The following is a 16,127-nucleotide window of genomic DNA, read 5'->3' on the forward strand; positions in this document are numbered from 1 at the left end:
TCCCACCCCCACAGATCCAAGCTGGAGGGTAGGTGCCATATTGCTTCTCCACCCACCATGTGCCTTCCTCCTCGTCAGGGGGGTTTGACACCTCACATTTGTCCTGCTCTGGTCCAGACTGCAGGAGCCACAGGGGTCCAGTGTGTCCCAGGTGATCTGCATGATTCCAGAACCTGGACATTCTGGGAAGACTGCCTCATGGAGAGAGGGTTGCAGATGACCAGAGTGAGGACTTTCCATCCAGACTCTTTTCCTTCCCTTCCCTTCCCCCACCCATGGCTGCTCAGACAGACAACTGAGCCACCACACTGAGGCTTCCACTGAGAGTGGGGTTCAGGCCTTTCCTCTTTTCATCTGCAATGCACTAAGGGGTGTTTTGTCTGTGAGCTCCCTGCTCGCTGGCCATTCCTGGTGCTCCTAGCTGGGTGGCTCAATCTTTTTTGATTTTTTGTGTAGGCAGGGTCTCGCTTTTCCTCAGCCTGGTCTTGAACTCTGACCTCAAGTGATCTTCCAACCTCGGCCTTGGATATCTTTTTTGTTGTTTGTTTTAAACACTCTTTTAAAAGCAGTTTTAGGTTCACAGCAAAATTGAGAGGAAGGTTTAGAGACTTCCCACAGACTTCCTGACTCCCATTATCACTCAAAGTCCTCAGTTTACATTAGAACTTAATCTTCTTGTTTATATTCTATGGGTTTAAACACATGTATAATGACATATATCTACCATGCATATATGTTCTTTCAACTTTTTTCTTTCTTCCCATTATTGTGCTTTGAACATGTATTCATGTTAATACAAGAGAGTTAGTTTATTGATACATTACATTTGAAGGCAATTAGATATACTGAAGGTCAGATGAGGGATTGGAACCGTAAGTACTGATTTGAAGCCTATAAACATATAGGAAATAGTTGAAATATGAGTACAAATTTGTTTTCCAGGCTAGAATGAGACTTCCACTAGACTTTGAGTTTTTTTGAGAGCAATGACCCTATATTTATTTAGCTTTGAAAGTTCCATTATACCAATCATGGTGTGATACTAAATGAATGTTTGTTAAATAAATGAATGAACAACCTTTTTCCTTCCACAGAATATACAACATGGCTTGGAAATTGGCAGCCACAGACAAAATTTGAACTATAAGTGAATTTTGTTAGCCAACAGAGCATTTTAAAAATAGAATCAACATTTTAAAATTGGGAGATTTCTCATTTAAAAAAAACAGACTTCAGGCCAGGCATGGTGGCTCACACCTGTAACCCAGCATTTTGGGAGGCTGAGGCAGAAGGATTGCTTGAGGGCAGGAGTCCAAGACCTGCCTGGGCAACACAGTGAGAGCCTATTTCTACGAAATAATAGTAAGTAGCCAGGACTGGTGACACATGCCTATAGTCGCAGCTACTAGGGAAGCTCAGGTGGGAGGATGACTGAAGCCCAGTAGCTGGAAGCTGCAGTGAGCTATAAACAACAACAACAACAACAAAGATTCCTGGGCTTTACTGCAAAATCTAAATATCTGACAACACCTGGCTTTGTATTTCAGCCTGGCAACAATCAAGGTGAGTAGCCCAGGTACCTTTAAATAAGCCACCTATTTTCACCATGACACTACCACTTCCCAGTGCTGCTCTGACACCAAGACCAACTGTGCGTTACCATGGATTATTGCTTGCACTGTTGTTTTTCTTATGGTAGGACATATTTCATTGTATCCTAGCTTCTAAGAAAGAGGAAAATAAAAGAAGATGGACTGAAAGGTCCCGGTGTTTCGCGCAAAACTGGAGAGAATATATTTCTTTGCAAAAGTGAAGAGTGTATCCTTAGTGAAAAGTGTTTAATATGCAAACAGTGAGTCTAGCTCAGGCAGTCTAGGTCATGGGGGATGGCACTTATTTATTTATTAAATAAATATTAAATGCCTGGCTCCTGTAGGCATTTCAGTTTGCAACCCAACCCCCTCTTCTCAGATTCTCTTTTAGGAATGTGCTATTTCCATGAACTTTAAAGAAAAGGAACTTCCTCTTTAGCTTTCTAGCATTTAATCTCACATGGTTTTCATCTCAATAGAAAATCTTCTCTAATAACCTGGAAACCATCCTAATCTCCATTTTCTCCTTTAGATTGACCCAGGAGGCCCGGCCACGACTCTAGCAGAACTTATTATCAGCAAATATAGTATTTCTAAAAATTGAAATTAGTGTGATTTTAATTTAAATAGGAAAAAAATGGGAGCAATTTATTTTAACTCTAACTCCGGTAAATTGCTAGTTGTAGGGAATTCATCAAAAGGCTAGATTTGCCTCCCAAATTATCACCTTTAAATGATGTACGACAGCTCCCTAAATGGCGACTTCTCAATCAAGGATTCATCACCAGCAAAAGGGTCCTAGAAGGAGGAAGATGATGAGCAGTAGCTGTCAGCCTACGCTGTGATCCCTAGGGGTCAGTGAAGTCACCACCCAGACTTCAGGGGGACCCCCAAGGGAAGTTGAACCACTTCCGTCTTTGGGAGGGAAGGCAGTAGCTTTGGTGCCCAGTCCTCATAACTGGACAGAAAGGAGTGTCAGACTGGCTGGCTTTATGCCTCAAACAGGATGTTCTAGTGTCTGAAAATGAGCCTCTATTCAAGCTTTACTCCAATCTTCTGCTTAAATAAAATAGGTCATTCAGGTCCTTTATATGAATACGAGATTATTTTTATTTTTAAAAATGGTCTTTGATTTAAAAAAGTAACATTTATTAGGCTTTAAAGTAGTGGACACCTGATCCTTGTTGGAGAAACAGTTTCTAAAAACTACACCATCCCTCCTCTCTTGTGTACAATGTAAGTGATGCACAAGATTATTGCTGCTATTTGCTACAATTAATTAGCAAATTACTTTGAGAACTTAATGGAACTGATGCTAACTATAAGTCTGGGATGAGGGCTCACTTTGCAGTTAGTAAAGATCCTTGCAAATGCTTGGTAAGTAAACTACAGTAGTGAATAAAATCAGTCTCATATTCTTGTAATGCATACCTTTGGGAAGCAAGTCAGGGATGTGACTGTGTATGGATATGATATACAGTCAACTTAAAATCCCTCATTTACAAAGCAGCTCCTGAACTCCGTGCCTTGTCTACCCTGCTCTAGGAATACCATCTCCCATGATGATGCTACATGCTAAGCTCATTCCTGCCTCATGGCCTTTGCACTTGCTATTCTCTCTGTGTAGAATATTCTTCCCCCAGACAGTCACATGTCTTTCAATCTTGGCTCAAATCTCATCTTATCAGAGACTGTTCCTGACTATTTCATAGCAAACGGTGAATTTTCACTCATTCTGTAACCCCGTACTCTCTTTTAACTTTCTGTATAACACCGAGAGTGTGAGTTTATTTGAATATTTGTTTATTTTCTTACTCTATCATTAGAAGTGAAGTTCCATGGCTGCAGGAGCAATGCCTGTTTTGTTTACTGCTGTGTAAACCCTCACCATCCGCGGCTTTATCTGACACATAGTAGGTGCTCAATAAATATTTGTGAATGAGTAGATGAAGCTGTCATTGTGTATTCCTTTTTTAAAAAACCCTTTGCTCTATTTTCTTCAAAACGGAATATTTAAAATCTACATTTCCACATGCATGTAATACAGTGTCACATAATCTTTGAGAGTGTGAATGTTAATGTACTATTTCCATTTTATAGGCTACCAAAAAAGAACATAGACACCAGTCTCTGTATAAATTTGAATTTAACGTAAGTTCTATATGTGCACTAACCTCAATCTAATAGAAATATTCTTTTTTCCTTTAAAATGGTTGTTCATTCTGATAGTGTATCAAGTATGTTCTCTAAACATGGACATTTGAAAAATATATATCTTGAAGGACCCAGTTTTGTACCATATATATCCACTAGAGCCACAGTAACTGTTAACTCTTAGTGAATTGTTGCCGTGCAATTCTCCTGTAAACTCTCTCCAGTGGAAAAGAAAAAGTCCTACCTTGCTTTCATACCAGAAAAATGGTCTTACATAGCATAAACTCCCACAATGTATCTCAAGTTAACACTCAGGTTCTACACACAAAATAAACAAAGGATTATTTTTCCATTAAAATGATTCTGTTTGCTGTACCAAGGTAGCCATCAAAATAAATCAATGTTTACGCTTCTCTAGAGGGAAAAACTAAGCTATCTTTTGTTTTCTATGATTCTCATGTTGGGTCTTAAACTGCATAAGATGCAACAGCCACAGCCCAACTATTCTCTGGTGAACTGTTGGCCATCTTTGAAGCTAAGGAATCAATACTGCATCCTCATTAAAATTTTCTTCACCTATCTTCAAACCTTAATTCAGCTATTAAAATTATCTCTAACATTCATACCCTAAAAGAATAACTAAATAATAAATATTGAAATCAATATCATAACATGCCTCCTATTATAATGATGTGCCTACGTATTCAAATGAGTGGCTATATCCTGGTATTAGAATATTTGTTAAATTGTCACATTCAATGCTGTTTGAGGCAATGAGGAAAAATGATTAAATTCATGAATTATCCTCTAATTGATATTTGAATCAAGCATTTATCTCTCAGCTAATGACCTGGTATCAATTGGTTATTATTAATCCAGCATCTATTGCTAAAACAATACTTGTACAATTACAACATTTCAAGTATTTGTATTTCATGGAACCATAACACTACCTAATATTTGTACACAATTTTACAAAGCAATCTCACATAAACATTTCTCATAAGACATTTCCAGCCCACTGTGTTTCCTGTGGCAACATATACTAACACATTTCTGGTTTATGAAATGATGTGTGACCAGAAGGCTAAGTTATTAGTTTGATTACCAATTTAATTTCATTAAGATATTTATATTTATTGCTTGTTGTGTGCCAGGAACTGGCGATACTGAAAGGAATAAAGTATGTGCCATGCCCACTAAAGTAGTGGCTATTTTTGAAGAGCACCCAATAAATTTGTGCATGCATGTTTATGTATGTGTGTATATGTGTATTCACATATACACACATATACACACTCACATAAAATTATAGACATATGTATTATATATACATACAAATGTGTGTTATATATTATACATATATGTAATCTGTTCTCTCTAGCATGTCACTGGTTATACCCTGAACACATAAATAGTGAAGTTGGAACGAAGGTTATAATTTTTAGGAAACCAAAAGCTTAATATATAAATAGTGGCTTTCCTAGAAACATCAGAAATATGCTCAAGTTTCCAGCTGTGGTGTACCTAGAAAATGAGTAATTGTTGAAAAAAATGCCTTTTATACAGAAATCTGAAAGCGAAATTGTCCTTAAGATTAGGAAGCAACCTGCACAGCCAATGTGAGCAATTCCAGGAAGAACTTCCTATGTTGACTATCAAGCTGGCCGAAGAGTTTAAAGTTCTGCCTCTGAAGATCTGAGTCTTGAGGAGCCTTTGGTCACCTAGATTCCCAGTGACAAAGGCCAAGTCTTTGGAGGAATGAAACCACCAAATTCACTAGGAGTTAATTTCTCAATAAAGGTACTACTTCCATCGCCCCCTATGTCCCCATAAAAAGGCTAGCTCTGAAAGCAAGGTCCTGCGAAAATGGAAATTTGGTTACATTCTGGCAAAATGGAGGAGGTGGGAAAGAAACTTAAACAAACCCACTACTATTTTCAATTTAACTTGGGTAAAGCTCTGTCTAGAAAATTAAACATATATTTTTCCAAACCTTCATTTGAATACCAGACACATATATTTTACACTCATTATTGTCTAAAATTTCACTGAAGTGATGGGAAAGATGAGATAATTTATATATTTTCTTTTTTGCAAACTAATATTTTTCTGTTTTCATCTAGTTTCGCTGTAAGCACTACTGCAGTACCATCAAGCCCTTACGATGGCCAACATTCTATTTATATGATTATCAACCCATTTTTCTTTCTCTGATCTTAGAATATTTTAAATAAAATGATTAATCCACTGTGAAAACAATCTTTGGCATTTAATATAATCATTCCAATGTACCATTTGGAAGAGTAAAATTTCAGCCAGATAAGATTTATATGCAACAAAGGCCTTTTCCTTCCCATATGTAACATTGCGGCCATTCTTACCCTGGGTTCAGTGAGAGAATTAAGCCCTAATATTCCAAAGTATCTAGTATCTATATTCCTATATATGCAGAATCATGTTAATTGTATATCATCCTTGGAAGACCTAAGAAAACAGTTATTCAAGGCCAGTCAGTGGCATGTGCCCATAATCCTAGCACTTTGGGAGGCCGAGGCAAGAGGATTGCTTTAGGCCAGGAGTCTGAGATTGGCCTGGGCAACATTGTGAGATCCCCCATCTCTACAAAAAGAAAAAGAAAAACATTAGCCAGACATCATGACTCAAACCTGTAGTCCCAGATACCGGGGAGGCTGAGGCAGGTGGATTGCTTGAGCCCAGGAGTTTGAGGTTGCTGTGAGCTACAATCACACCACTGTACTCTAACCTTGGCAATAGAGTGAGACCCTAACAACCAAACCAAAATCAAAAACCAAAACACAAACAAAAATACAGACAAAGAATTTTTTAGAAAAGAAAGAAAATAGTCACTCAAAACATTTTCAGTGTTCTGTGGTTCAGATGAGGAACCCGGGCTGAGAGACTGGGATTTACTCCATTCAAAATGTCCTTCGAGAGAGAATTTCACTCTAACAATGGCTAATACCTACTTATCTTGATTGCCCCATTATTTTTCAGGTCACTGTCTGCTGTAGTTAGGAATCCTGCTTCTTTCCTCTCCCTCTTCCTCTCGAGGTCCCCTCCCCACTTATCTATTCCACACCCCTGGCCCCCCAAAATCTATACAAGTTAAACAAATTATGAAGGAAATCATGCATAAACTGTCTAACTGCAAATCTTCTCAGAGTATTATATTCCTGGGGGGGGAAGGGTTCTAATAAATTTCAGCCTACAATTTGCAGTTGAGGAGTCAGGATTCTTGTGCACTGTTTTATCTTCAGAGAAAAGCACAGAAACACACATTTCTTTAGATGATTGGGTGAGTTATTTCATGATGCTATGGGCCTATCCTTTTCTAGGATTTGGGAAGACCACCACTTTAAGAAATTTCTATCGCTTACCTAAATGTTGAAAGAGATCTCATGAAAATAACTCTTCCTACAAGAATAATGGAGACTCTATCCCACTTTTCTTCATAAAAACAAAATAAGTAAGCCTGAATCACTCAATCTAATCTCTTGCATTAAGGAGCCAGTTTTCCACTGTTGATTACCACTCTACCCTTCCTTATCTCACTGAGAGGAGGTTAGACCTTTTGTCATGTTCATTGATCTTTTTTGCCTTTGATTCCGTAAACAGGAACTGTCTAAGAGTCAAGCAGCACAATCTTGGATTAAAGCCTAGGCTATTAATGCTTTTTCAAAGGGTATGCCATAATACTACTGTCAGAATCAGTTTGGGCAAGAATGCTTGTTTGACAGATCAAATTCTAATTCTAAATGGTATAGCATCCTCCTTCTTGTTAACCTTTATCAAGGCAACTTGATAATGTTTTTAGATCAGCTGGAATTATGCCCACGGGCTCTACTGAATTGAAAGATGACTATCATCCTCTAAGACATTGTTTTATTATCAGGTTGTATTAATTATGGCTGTGTGATAAGGAGCTTAGCAGAGATATACTAATGATAAAAATGTTTTTTTGTGGCAAACATTCTCAGTATAAAATGAAAAACTGAACCTCCTCCCAAAAGTTAACTCATTCAGCTACATGGGGGGAGGGTACCCTTTTTAGACAACTTAATTTGCAGGCTCCTCAGGAAGGAGTTGTATTCAAAGTTAGACAGTGTATGAGGGTCATCTGCCTCTTTCATTGTCTGGGTGGCCAAATCATAATAGCTGCCTTTTGTATGTTATGAATTCAAGTCATCTCTTTTGTGCTTCTTGTCACAGAACTTACTGGTTTGATAGAATCAACTTGAAATGATTTGGTGGATTTCAGACAGCACTTTGGAGGCATGTGTGGGGTGGGGAAAGAGTCCAATCTGACTGTACATATCTGTGCAGTTTATTTCGGTGTGGAAGTGAGTGGGAGGACTCTCTGTCTAGGAAAGACTTCATCAGACTCCTAAATTTTTGTAACAGGGTGCAGATTTTGCCTTCTAGATTCTAACGACTATGGGTCTAATTTTATAAACTAATACAGGAGAATACTGACACTGGAGGCAACTCTCAGAATTCAACTGTGAATTTTTCACCTTTCAGCACTTGCCAAGAGTGCACTTGAACTACTCGTATTTGAAAGCCACTGTCTAAGGATCTACTAATGACTGGTGTATCTATGTTCCAACCTGTATTGAGGTAAGCAAATGGCTCCCAAAATCTGGTTTCTGTAGTGTTATTTAGCGTTACTTGAAAAAAGATCCTATCACCAAATAAATTAGGAAAATACTGGGTCCAAGAAAATATGCTAATATGGTTGCAAATCTACAAAAGAGAGATTACAAATTGCATTTTCTGTGATAATTTAACTTGAACCCATTGCAATGGAGCAACTATTAACATCTAGCAGAATTAGTTTTCTGAAGAACACAAGTTGGGAAATGCTGAGCTAGAGCTGCAGAAATCAATATGCCCAGACTCTATTCTACTATCTGCATTTCCTGCAGAAATTACTTCCCTGCATTATGATTATAATATTGTGCCCTTGGCTTTTAGAGTGAGTCAACAAGAGAAAAAGATTTTAAAATAAATGTATTGTCTTTTTGCCATATCATAATTATAATATCTAACATACATTCGATAACACATTCATAGTGTATATTCTTTCTAGAATTTATTGCCTGATACTGATTATCTCTCCAGGTTTTTAATGGGCAATGAGATTTATAAGCACAGTAAGAGCCCCCTGCTGCCCCACAACCTGAATGCTAGGGAACTCAAATATGCTTTAATATAATGGGAAACATAGTCTGTGTTGCTGAAATTTTTTCCCCCACATAATATTTTATGTCTTTTGTATTATAATCGGGTATCTTGATGTTAATGATGTTCCTTATCATTAAAACTAGGTTAATAAATTTCACCTTAGTAAATGTGGTGAAGAATATAAGGTGTGAAGATTTAATTGAGATAAGTTACATAGTATATTCAGTTCAGTATCTCAATAATGGTAGCTATTATTAATAGTAATATTAATATTACTTTTAATCGCTTTTTCTTTTTAATGTTACTCTTGTTACAGAAGAGTAAAAGATAAAAAGTAAAAGTTTTACTTCTCCATTCTTCATCCCCCCACTCCCATTCCTCAGTAGAGAATACTTTTTTCATTGTTTCAGTTTCCAAACTTCTGAAAGTATTAAAATAAATGTTACTGTTTCCTCACTTACCAATTTTAAACAGCAATTGTCAATAGATGTCTATGGAAGAGAGATTCGTTTCACTTGCATAGCCCTCCTTTCCTCACTTCTTTATTCTGGTAGTTATCATCAGTTCTTCTTTAGTTATGTTAGTAAAATTTAAATACTAACCTTTTAAATATTATTTAGGTTTTTGAAATAAGCTTTTTATTGAAATATACGAAAGTGCCCAAATAAAAAATGACCAAGATGAGTTTTTCACAAAGTGAACATACTTGTGCAATCACATCTCAAATTAAGAAACAGATGGGTACCGGCATCCCATAAGCCCCCCCTCCTGCCTTCTTCCTGAAGCTAACCACTATCCTGACATCTATCCTCATAGATTTGCTTTATATGTTTTTGGGATTTTAAATAAGTGAAATCATATATACATTTTTTGTGTTTAGCTTCTTTGACTTAACATTAAGCTTGTGACAGTCATCCATTTTGCAATCCACATGTAATAAAGCACGTAGCAGCAGTGATTTTTTTAATTCCATATAGTATGCCATCAAATACTATAATGTATATATCCATTCTACTGTTAAGGGATATTTGGATTGTTTCCAGTTTTTTGCTTGTATGAATAGTGCTGCTAGGACCACTCTTGTACAAGCTTTGGAGTCATGTATTACGCATTTTTGTTGGACATAAAACTAGGAGTGGAACGGCTGGGTCATATGACTATGTATTTGTTCTGTTTCAGTAGATACTATCAAATGGTTTCCCAAAAGTGGTAGTACCAAGTTACGCTCCCGTGAACAGTATATGAAAGTTTCCACTGCCTCATATTTAGGCAACTTTTCATACTGGCAGTCTTCGACTGTAGTCTTTTTTGTTACTACATCAACTTCGCATAGTACTTTACCACATAGTCTACATAAGTTAGGGAAATTACCAGTCCTATCCTTCCCTCCATTTGTCTTTCCTCCACAAACCTAAATGCTCATCAGGCATGTAATTTTCTTATATCATAAAAATGTATAACATTTATATTCTCTCTCTAATTAAAATGCAATTTTGTGATTTCTGTGTATAGACAGCCTGTAAAAATAAAAAACTCAATGAATAACAATTATAAGATTATGATTATATAAATATTAGTCATTACAAAATCAAATAATGTGATGCAGGAGATGCGATCCTATGTTATAAATCTGCTTTACTCAATGGAGAATTTTCCAAGTATAAAGGTCAAGTTCATTTGCCAATGATTATTCAAAAACATGACACATTTTATATTGCTTCATATTCCAATTTTTAGTTTCCTATACTTTTGTACTGTAGCTTTTGTACCTGTACTTTCCTGTAGCTTTTGTATTCCTTAAGGTTTCTAATTGTCTTTCTTTTTCTTATTGATAAAAAAATAATTACATCTGTATCATTAATTTTAACCATTAATTATAATATGATATTATATACTAAGAACATACACATACTAATTATTTGTTCATTAATTGTTATAAGAAACCCATGTTCTTTGAAAGATGTTCTTTGTCAGGCCCTCTGACTCTGATGACATGTTCTGATTTGGACTGTCCACTCTCTTCTACATAATTGCCATTCTGGGGTGTCATTCCAATGCACTCTTAAATTAGATCCACTGCTTCTCAATTTTCATACTTTTTTTCCTTCCTGGATTCCTTTTATATATACATATATATATATATATATATATATATATATATACATTTATATATATTATTTTTTACTTTTTGCTTAAGTGTAGTCTCTAGTAGTTTTTTCTGAAAATACATGTTGGATACAAATTTTCTGAATCACTGTATGCCTAAAAATGTCTATATTTTATGCTCACACTTGATTGACAGTTTTAGGTTTAAAAGCATTTCTTTTTAGAACTTTGAAAGCATCAAAAAATTTTTTCTAGGTTCTAGTGTTGATAAAGTCTGATTCCAAGTTGATTCTAATTCCATTGTAGGAAACCTTAGGATCTTCTCTCTTTTCATGATGCCCTGGAATTGTAAGAGGGCTCAAAGTGCCTTTTCAACCTGAACACATGCTTGAATTTTGGAAATTTATAGCAATTATTACCATTATAATTTCTTTCCTTTTTTCCCCTCTTCTCTCAATGCCTTTTAGGTTGATGTTGTGTCTATCCAATTCATGTTCTATGTACCTATGTGTTTCAAATATCTGCCTTTACTTGGTGAACTTTTTCTTTTAGTGAATATTAACTATATTAATCTTATTTTTATATTCTATGAATTCTGTGTATTTTTCTTTTGCTCCCTTATCATTATAGCAGGGCTTGTTTGTGGATCTATTACATTCTAGAATGCAATACTTTCTTGAATGTTTCTGAGGCTACCACTTAGAATTTTGAAAAATACATATTTTGTTCCCAAATTGCCTTTGCTTTCTTTAGGTCAGTTGTTGGTCCTCAAACATCAGTGATCCCTGGTTATCAGTTTACATTTATTAGTAAAGAGGTAGATTGCCTAATACAAGTAGCTACATCACAGTGGGCTATAATCACTACATGTTCTCAGCCAACCTTCCTCAGATAATAGGGTGTGCTAACTGGCAGGCTGCACCCCCAGGCCTCAGCTGGGGACAGGCAGCAAGGTGAGAAGGTGGTACTCTTGCTTATCCTTATCAACTCCATGCCAAAATGGGGATGGCTTTATTCAGGGGGTCACCATCCCTGCAGATCCATGAATTTCTTAAAAGACTGGCTTTCTAATTTTAGATTAGGGAACAATACTATAATGGAGCATGAGGAAGGTAGGGGAGGTGTTTAACTTTCTCACCTGTTCCATCCTTCAAAAAAAATCACCTGTTGTCTGCCTCCTTCCTCTGTCAGATTTCCCAAGAAACAACAGAAGTTTGGACCCTGTCTGGTGTTCCATTGTCAGGAAGGCTGACTCTTCCCTCCTCTTATATTTGTTCTGGACTGTAATGTCCGATTTGGTTCATCCACTTTCCATATTCTAGAAATTTCTAAAAATCTCCAGTCTCTTGATATCCTTTTCTCCTATTTTTAGAACTTTCTACCTTCATGTCGATATTTGGGATGTAGCTGAGGCAAAAGTTTGTGGTCACTTATACATATTTTAACATTTGGGAGGCATACATTTAAAACAAACAAATAAATAGCATCTATATAATAATATCATTAGCAATAAATTACTTTTGGAAACTCTTGATTCTGAGACCTTTTCACTAAATCTTCACAGCTTATGAACCAAATTTATCAACAAACCATTTAGAAAACAAAGGCAATAAATGAAATTCATTTTTGAGCTGTATGAGGTCACCTAGCTTTATAGAATGGAAAGGCTTAATTCAATCAGAAACTCTGTAGGGTCCTAGATATTCCCCAGATTGAATTCAATTGGGAATTTTGCCAAGCAGAATTTAACAAGTTTGTCCTTCAGCCTCCAGATCCCTGGTGTGCTCCTGGTCTCCTGCCAAGATCTTCCTCCAGACAGCCCAGAGCCAGCTTTGAGAGGAGGAGGGGAAGGAGGAAGGCACGGAACACCCCTTTAGTTAAAAAAGAAATTGGGAAATTAGCAGATGTTAGTGGATGGTAAAGAGCCTCTGAGTATTCCTGGAGCTTACTTCCTCATGTGACATGAAAACCTGAAAGAATAGCTTCGAAAATCAAGAATTCTGATGAAAAGGAAAGACATTTTTCTGAAACATTACAAGTCCAAAACAAATATGTGAGACTGGTTAAGCCAGGAGAGCTTTAAAAATTAACACTATTCATTCATTCAACAGGCATTTACTGGGCATTTTCTTTGCACCAAATACTTTGTACTTGCTGGTGAAATAATGATAAGCAAAACAAAGATACTAACTTCAAGGAATTCACAGTCTGATGGCTGTATAAAGATAAACACATAATTACCATTAAATTCCTCTTCAGTGGTATGCTGGTTAATGCTTAACAAGAGACTAGGGGTGGAGCAGCAAGGGGATGCCCCATTTATAGCATTTGCCAATTTCCTTGGTGTAAATACCACAGCCAATTCCAAGCTACCAACTTGATGTCACTGCATGCAGAGTTGGTAAGAGAAATGCAGTAGCTATATAGTATGATATAGTATTTCCACCACATGGATACAGTAGACTTCAAAAGAGTCTAGAATCTAAAATGTAGTTAAGTCATAATTGGAAAGTGATACATTTTGAGTATTTATTACCTTTGTTTTTAATTTAACTTAGTTGTAAATTTACATAATTTGAAATAATAGTTGTGGCTCACAAAATCCCTAACAATTTAATCATTGGCCCTATACAAGGTGACTTCAGCGGGCATCTGCTCCTAAATGGGGGGCTAGGGCAACAGATTTCCTGCAGGATACAGATGGGTGAAATCCTTTACCATATGCAGGTCTATGTCTATTAGAATTGGAAGAAGAAAGGTAACATAAGGGAAGAGGAGGTAATGAGAAGAGCTGATGATGTTCAGAGAAGCAGTGCACTCCACACAGCCAAAGCAGAACAAATTTATCACTCACCCTGCTTTTTAACTATTCTCTCTTTATGTGATAACTTCCTGCATTTCCATTCCTATCCAGACATTCCTTCTAGTTTATGCTCATGCAAACTGCCAAGAGGGGCAGAGTCGAGGGCTTGATGGGTGGTACACAAGACAAAATGATCCACTGGAAATTCCTAAATTATCTGTGGCACTTGTAACACAGAACTTGGGAACCAAGGGTTTTTGAGGCTGCCCTGGTGTTCAAACTGTGGAATTTGAGTTCTGGGGAACACGAGTGACTCAGAGTGGACTCAGCAAATGGTTGAGGTAACTGTCATCCTAAAACTGTATCTTAAAAACTCTTATCAAAATGTGTACACACACATGTGTTATAACCCATCTCAGGCCTCTTGATTGCAAATGACAGAAAACCCTGGCTCTCATGAGCTTAGGTATTAAAGACATTTATTGGATATTATAACTGAAGAAGTCTAGGGGACAGCTCAGAGCTCACATAAGGTAGGTAGTTTTTGATCAGAGGCTCACGTGGTGACACTCAGATATGACGTCTCTTTATATTTTGGCTCTATTTCCATTTTCGGACAAACTATGCCCTCAAAGTCACAGGAAGGCTACAGTAGTTACGGCCCTTATATCCACCCAGCTTCTCTCTCCCAGCGGCTGAATAAAATTCCTGGGCTTGCCTGTGGCTGAAACATGTCTGATTCCAAAGGCTCAACGTGGCATCTCTATGAAGCTGACTGAATGGTCGTGTTTGTGGCTTCCAAAGATGTCGACATAGTAGAACCACCTGGGGGAATCAGTTAAAATTCCAAATCATAGGCCACACCTCCAGCCAAATGCATCTCAGTGTCTGGGGCAGATCCAGGTGACATTATTTTTTTAAGCTCCCCAGGTGATTCCAATGCAGAGAAAAATTTAGAAATCCCTAGATATCCAAAAAGCAAAGCAAGGAAAAGAGAAGGAGAGGTTTTTTTTTTTTTTTTTTTTTTTTTATCATCATGGCTCAGTGCACACAGTGGGCACCAGCTTTATTTCCACATCCCCCAAACACCTGAGGCTCCTGCCTACCCTGACCCTAAGCAGGGCCTCCCTGACCTTCTGACAGGCCACAAGAACAGTGCCCCTTGGGGACTGAGGGGCTTCTAGCCTACACCCACTGACTCCCTGAAGACTGTCTTCATTCCTGGAACGAACCTCACAGGGAAGGCTGGGAGCCAGGGAAGAGAAGCGAGGTTCGGCCTCGTGTGCTTGCTGAGGGTCCCACAGTGCAGTCCAAAAAAATAATAGGAGCTCATAAAAAATAGGAGCTTTTAGAGTCTCCTCCTACTTTCCTAGAAAAGTCAAGTTCAGTTAATTTCCTTAATGTCTACCCGCAAATCTTTCTTCCTGTGCTTTCCTGTGTCTGAGACAGGAGAGTTCCTCTTGCCTAGCTGGCTTCCGTCAGCACCCTGGTCTCACACTCACTCACCCTGCCTTCCCTTGCTCTAGGATTCATTCCCCCTCTAGTCTGCATCTGGTTTTTATTTATTTATTTTTTATTTTTTTTGAGACAGAGTCTCACTTTTGTTGCCCAGGCTAGAGTGCCATGGCGTCAGCCTAGCTCACAGCAACCTCAAACTCCTGGGCTCAAGTGATCCTCCTGCCTCAGCCTCCCGAGTAGCTGGGACTATAGGCATGCGTCACCATGCCCGGCTATCTAGTCTGCATCTTGAAGAGCTGCCTCTCTGATGGCTCTATCCTTTTAAAAACTGCTCTGATCTCTGTGATCCCATTACATAGGCTTCCCAATTCCTTGTGGCCCCGCCCTGCAGCCCCACAGGCTGCTGTCCGTCTATAGACCAGCCTTCACTGCCAAACTCCTTAGAAGAATGCTCTGTCCTCACAGCCTGTAGGTATGACTAACACCCTTATTATCTGGTGCTGGGCATCATCACTCTCCTACCACTGTCCTCTTAGAGGCCAGCAATGACCCACTTACAAAACCGAATGGCTGCTTCTCACCTCTCCTTCTCTTTTCCTTGCTTTGCTTTTTGGATATTATGGCATCCAAATGCTGTATCTTTCACTGTTTTTCTCTCTGCCACCTTTGGTAGCTTAAGAAAGCCTTGGGGGAAATGTGTGGGATGTGTATCCTAAACACGTTTCCCAGAGAATATGTATCAGGAGACTTGAATGTGAAGATACGTGAAGGCAACTATTTAAAGCACTGAAGAAATTCTTTAAAGA

General features: G+C 37.8%; 1 protein-coding gene and 1 long non-coding RNA gene across 10 annotated transcripts in view; one reads left to right on the top strand and one right to left on the bottom strand.

Annotated features, from left to right (window-relative positions):
* GRIP1 (glutamate receptor interacting protein 1) overlaps positions 1-16,127 on the bottom strand; it is a 617,604-nt gene that overhangs the window by 228,414 nt on the left and 373,063 nt on the right. The gene's annotated exons all lie outside the window — the stretch shown is intronic.
* LOC142873403 (uncharacterized) overlaps positions 5,415-16,127 on the top strand; it is a 75,421-nt gene continuing 64,708 nt past the window's right edge. Inside the window, exons 1-2 of the long non-coding RNA XR_012921462.1 lie at positions 5,415-5,549; positions 8,292-8,387. This is a non-coding gene — a long non-coding RNA (uncharacterized LOC142873403). The remainder of the gene's footprint in view (positions 5,550-8,291; positions 8,388-16,127) is intronic.

This window comes from Microcebus murinus, chromosome 10 (genome assembly GCF_040939455.1).
Source record: "Microcebus murinus isolate Inina chromosome 10, M.murinus_Inina_mat1.0, whole genome shotgun sequence".
NCBI lineage: Eukaryota > Metazoa > Chordata > Mammalia > Primates > Cheirogaleidae > Microcebus > Microcebus murinus.